The sequence below is a fragment of the Manis pentadactyla genome, chromosome 10 (assembly GCF_030020395.1).
Source record: "Manis pentadactyla isolate mManPen7 chromosome 10, mManPen7.hap1, whole genome shotgun sequence".
Classification (NCBI taxonomy): domain Eukaryota; kingdom Metazoa; phylum Chordata; class Mammalia; order Pholidota; family Manidae; genus Manis; species Manis pentadactyla.
The window spans coordinates 106,679,695-106,685,548 of record NC_080028.1 but is presented as its reverse complement, the minus strand read 5'-3'; positions in this window follow the sequence as shown (position 1 = coordinate 106,685,548).

The window sequence follows — 5,854 nt, the reverse complement described above, 5'->3', positions numbered from 1 at the left end:
TTAGACCTAAATGTTGAGAAGGAACCAGCCTATGAAGATTTGAGGATCTGACAAAAGAACTTTCAAAGCTCAAGGAATGGCAGGGCAAAGGTCCTGGGCCCAAGATAAGCTTTGTGAGTTCCAGAAACAAAAAGTCTCTGCAGCTCAAATCAGAGGGAGTGACAGAAGAGTGGAGGGAAGTGACTTGAGAGATATAAGCAGGGATAGATCATACAAGGTCCTGTAGTCCCTACAAAGAATTTTGGACTTTTCTAAGTGTAATGGGAAACTTGTGCAGGGTTTTACACCAAGTAGGCTGATCTAATTAATCTTTTTAAAAAGACGACATCACCACTGTGTGGAGAATGGATTATAAGGGGTAAGAGAGAGTGGGAGCTGCATTGGGAGGCAGGCTATTACAACTGTCCTGCTAAGAAATATGATGATTCAGATTAGGTGGTAGCTGACTCAGTGATGACTCATACCGCTGGGGAGAAATGGGTGAGATCAGAAGAAAACAGAGGAAGGATAGATAAACCTGCCTGGTGAATTGAATGTAGTGTAGTGAGAGAGAGAACTTGGTTTAGCTTTTAGATCTGGGGGCTGGTAAAAGCGCTACACTTACATGCCGGAATACACTTCATGCACAAAACTGTGTACAGACCTCATGTACTTTAGATAGCCCATTTATATTTACTAACTAGTTTGTTTCTCGCCAGAGTCCTATGGTGTAACTGGTGTTTCCCCAAGCTATTTCTGACAAAGAAACTAAGATTTAGAGAGGCTAATAACTTGCCTCAGGTCATGTAGGCATAAATCAAGAGCCCAGATTTGGACCCAGGTATGCCCGGCCTCAAAAACAGTGTACTTCCTCTATGCTACAGAGCCAGCCCCAGAGCTCTGACCAGGGCTGCAGCTTGCCCAGCAGGTGAGAGGTAACTGGAGAATCTCATGGCAAAGCACGATGGAGTCACGCCTGAGGACACTGTCTATTACCAAGGAGCCTGATGCCGCCAGGCCCCCTCTGGCTCCTTGGGGGGCCGTCTTCCCTTTGAGAGCCTGTGTCCAAGAGACATGGGCTCATTAGGTGGGGTCAGAAGTAAAATAAATGATTAAACAGGTGGAGAAAATAACTTCTGAGAAATGATGAAAAGATTGCAGCTTAACTCAGTGATGACTAAAGAGGACATCAGCCTATAAATATTTCAGGGGTGGAAACAGCAGGAAGAGGGTTCTTTCTTTTTTCTTTCAAAAGGAGAGAAGAATTGCATGAAGGGGCAAGCAAAAAACAGAATTCCTGACTGCGCTCTTAACTCTATGATGTTGGTGGTTTATCATGACTGTGTCTAAATATTCTCATCTCAAAGGAATGAGCTATGTTAAGGTAGAACCTCTTTAGAAAGACATCAATATCCACAGAAAACAGTCCTTCATCCTTTTATTCATTCACTGATGAGTATTTATTAGCCCACCACTTTGCAAAAGGAGGATCTCTGGCCAAAAAAGGGGTATCCATTTTGAATATTTTTGTTTTACAATGACACATTTTTATTAATGAAGCAACTATTGTCATGACAGTCCCTCCACAACAATGGTCTATCTGCAATCAGAATTACTCATACACTGAAGCATATTGGCTCTCACAGCATTTCAGGGTCTTAAAGGAGCCATCGGAGAAAGAGCAATGGTACCATGGCTCCCTGATGCCTGAATAAGACTACATCTGAAGCACGAGAGGGCGAGTGTAAGCTTCACACACAGGCCAGTGATTTATTGCATTTGCCACAATGTATGTTTGTACATTTGTTAGGGAAATGAGAGAACACGGGCTGCTTGATAACACAGAGATGACTGTCAAAGACACTGAGCACGGCATTTTCCCATACACTGTATAAAGTTACATCAGGCTGCAAAGTCAGAGAACCTCAGTTTCTCAGCTACATCCTGGCTGCTTGCAAAAGCTAAAGCCACTGAGGGAAAGGCTTCTTGAAAAGCACACCAATTCTTTTCAGACATTTTTGAAGTCTCATAGTCTTTCTCTCATGGTTTTGGCCCTCTGCCCTTGCTTTGCCCAGTGTGGTTAGGAGGCCATCCGGCAGCCTGAAAGTTAGAGGGAAATGCAAGTGGATGTGTCTTAATAGGCTTTGAATACATTCCCAAGTGACACTTTTTTTCCAGTGTTGCTTATAAAATTTATACCTGCAAAAATGGGACTGAGTCCAGTAAGGAAGAACCCAACATTTGCCTGAACACACACACAAAAAACGTGTGGGCTGCTGCCTGTAGTCCTGCAGTGTCTAGGCAGTGGAGAGGTCAGTGAGCATGTGTCTCCTGTGGACCATCTTTGAGCTGAAAATGAGTCACACTCATGGAGAGAATGGTATTATCTTCTTTTGTCTCACTGTCTGCTTTTGTGGTTACTGAATTTGTCTTGATGGGACTCTCAATTGTTTTCCTTTTTGAGGCGAGTTATTAGAATTTATTTTTAATCTGGAATAGGGTTAATTTGCAAATATATTGTCCTTGATTCATAATTTGATTCACAGCCAGTATATACAATTATAGGAATTTTCTCTGGGGAAAATAATCTTTTAGTTACATGTAGTCATCATCTAGAAGGATAGGTTCATTCCCAAACATTTCAACTACTTTGCTTTGAAAATAGTAATAAGTGTAAGGTGTTGAGCATCTACAATGTGCCAACCACCATGCTTTATGATTTTTATAGATTATTTCCAATCTACACAACATGTCCAAATACAGGTACTAATAGCCCTTTTTCATAGCAAAGGTGAAAACAAGGGTCAAGAGACTAAGTAACTTGCCAGAAGTCACAGAGCTGCTCAGTGAATGAACTTGGATTCATACCCACCCATTTCTGTCTATCTTCGGGGTCTGGGCTCCCTCCATTATGAGCCCCTGCCTCTTTGAAAAGGTCATTTCATGGCACAGGTTTGCCTCAATTCTTATTAGAAAGATGAAGGTCATAAGTTAAAAGATAAAAGTTTCCCTCCATTTTGATGGTTTAAAAACATATCTTGTCTTTCCTGAATTTGCACAAAGGCTCAGGTGCAGTTGGGTACTGAAGCAGTCCTCATAATTCAGGGAACTCTGGTTCTAGTCTTGGTTCATCCATCTCTGAATGGCCTTCACCTTGAGACTCCCAGGTCCCAAGTTCCTGCGAATATCCTGTGGCATACACATGAATTCTTGCCCCACTCCTGTGTTCTGGGAGAGGTGGGAGAGTAACATATGGATCAGATTCTAATGTAGGCTTGCGTGAGAATTTCAGACTCCCAGACAAAAGGGAAGAGAGAACAAAACAGTAAATTTAAGCAAAAGAAAAGGAGCCTATCAAAAGGAAAACACCTGGAAAGTGTCAGCTGAGGCTGTGGAATCTAAAATTACTGCTGGACTATCTGCAATTACAAGCCATTATTTCAAAAAATCCTGAAGAATTGCTAGCATGTTAAGGTCAGAAACTAAAAGTGGCTCAGATTCACTTATGAAGGGAAGTTCCAGACAGTTTCTCCTTATTTCTTCTTATACCTGAAGGGCTGCACCCTTCTGAGGAGCTTACCATTTAAGTCTCAGATTTCTACCTTACATTATTTTTGCCTTTCCTTTTTGCTCCATTAACTTTGTTTCCAAGTTTATACAAGAGTCAGTGTGGTACCACTGAATGTGGGGCAAATGGCAGCTCTTCGAATTGTGAAAGGACAGCTGTATATCACAAAGTTTTGATTTTGACTGGCTTATTATGTACATTGATCTCTTGCCAATGGGTTTCAGCCGGGGCAAGTTCACTATGGATTCAATATGACCAAAGAAATGACAATGGAATGTTCTTGGGGTGAAAGGGTTATACCCAACTTTATTCTCACAGTGGCAGGTCAGTCACTAGAATCCCGTCCACTCGGAGCGAGTCTGCGTGCAGCAGGCTGGTCTCTGCCTCTGGACCTCTGTCCTCAGCGCTGCTACCACTCCAGCTTCTGCTCTCCTCTCCTGCAGCCTTGCAGCCACATCACCGTGTCACCCAGAGCACTGGGCAGAGCTCTTTATATAGAGTCAATAACGACGTATTGCCCACACATGTGTAGTGAGCAAGCCGACCAGGGCCAGGCGAGAATACTGGCCACAGGAACCTTCACTTTATCCACAGTTGACTTGGATTCTAGACATTTCTCTTAACTAATTATAGAGTATCACCAACTCCCCACTCCCCCCACCCCCCAAAAATACATATTTGACAGCCATGACAAAGTCTTCAGAGAAGGTCAGTCTTGGCCATCTGTGGATAAAATGAAAGTTCCTGTGGCCAGGATTCTCACCTGGCCCTGGTTGGCTAGCTCACTACACAGGTGTGGGCAATACGTCATTATTGACTCTATATAAGGAGCTCCGTCCAGTGATCTGGGGGACATGGTGGCATGGCTGCAAGGCTGCAGTAAAGCAGAGGCTGGAGTGGTGGCAGCAGTGCCGAGGACAGAGGCCCAGAGGCAGAAACAAGCTTGCTACATGCAGACTCACTGTGAGTGAACAAGATTTTAGTGATTCACCTGCCACCGTGGAAATAAAGTTGTGTATAACCCTTTCACCCCAAGAACGTTCTACTGTTATTTCTTTGGTCACACTGAATCCATAGTGAACTTGTTCAGGGCTGAAACCTAATTAGCAAGACACCATGTAACAATCTATGTCTAATGCATGATTAGCAAGCAGTTTGGCCTGTTACCATCTCCCCTGTATTCCTCCAGGTGCAAATTGGAAGAACGTCCCTTTAACTGTTTTTCTATTTTTAGAACTTGGCATTGGCCTCCACTGGAGGCCATGATTGCCGAGCAGACGCCAGGCCGGCTTGGCAAGCTAGTGCAAGGGCAGGGCCGCTGCTCCCGGACTCGGGCCATCAGACTAGGGAAGGGCAGGGGCAGGCCCGGCGGCCGGCCGGTCCACCCGCGGGCACGCTCGTAGCGCGGGCTGCTCCCTTCCGCGCCGCTGCCTGCACACCTCGTTCAGTGCCCTACTGGGGAAGGACACGTGTGCACCCCCTGCCGCCTGCACGCTCTGCTCAGGGCCCTGATCGGGAAGGACACCTGTGCATCCCCGTGGGTCATGCCAGCCGGCTCTGCCTCCGCAGGCCCCCAGCACCGTTCTGGGGTTCCAAGTGGGGCCAGGCAGACAGGGGCGGTGCCCCATCCGGGACACCCACCCCTGTCCACCTACCCCCTCTTCACCGGATGTCAGAACGCCCCAAACCCTCCTGTTTGCGGCTCAGTCTCCTGCCTTATCAGGGCCAGACAAAATGTAAAAGCCCAACGGGGGCTTTCAGACCCCAACACACGCTGTCGGCAGGCGCACTAAGCCTCAGGCGGTGACCACAGCTACCTGGGGGCTTATTATATCATAATTATAATTGTTTTCTTTGCAGTTTTGCCCTGTGGGTTTCGCTTAGGTACTTATGGGTAAGCGCCTGCCACTAGGAAGAAGGTTATATAACCTTAAACTGTCCATCAACATGTCGATTGAATGGTGTAAGATGTGGGGAGGGACTTGCCACCATTTAAAAACCCAACCCCAACCCAAACAGCAGGCTGCTTCTGGTTTGCGGACCGCGCTCTCTCCGCCCTTCGGAGATTGTACTTTCACTTCGCTTAATAAACTGTTGTTGCTTAAGATTGTCCTAAGTCTGTCTCTTGTTTGTATTCTTTCCTTTGAGAAGATAAGAACTGAGAAAACACAACACACTCAATGGGTAACAGTCCCACTATCAATGAACACCTGCTTGGCCACTGAAGGTTTTATCAGTTATAATGTATTCAGCACTAGTATTAGAAAACACAGTTCAAGCTCCTGAAGCCTTGAAGATTTATTGGCT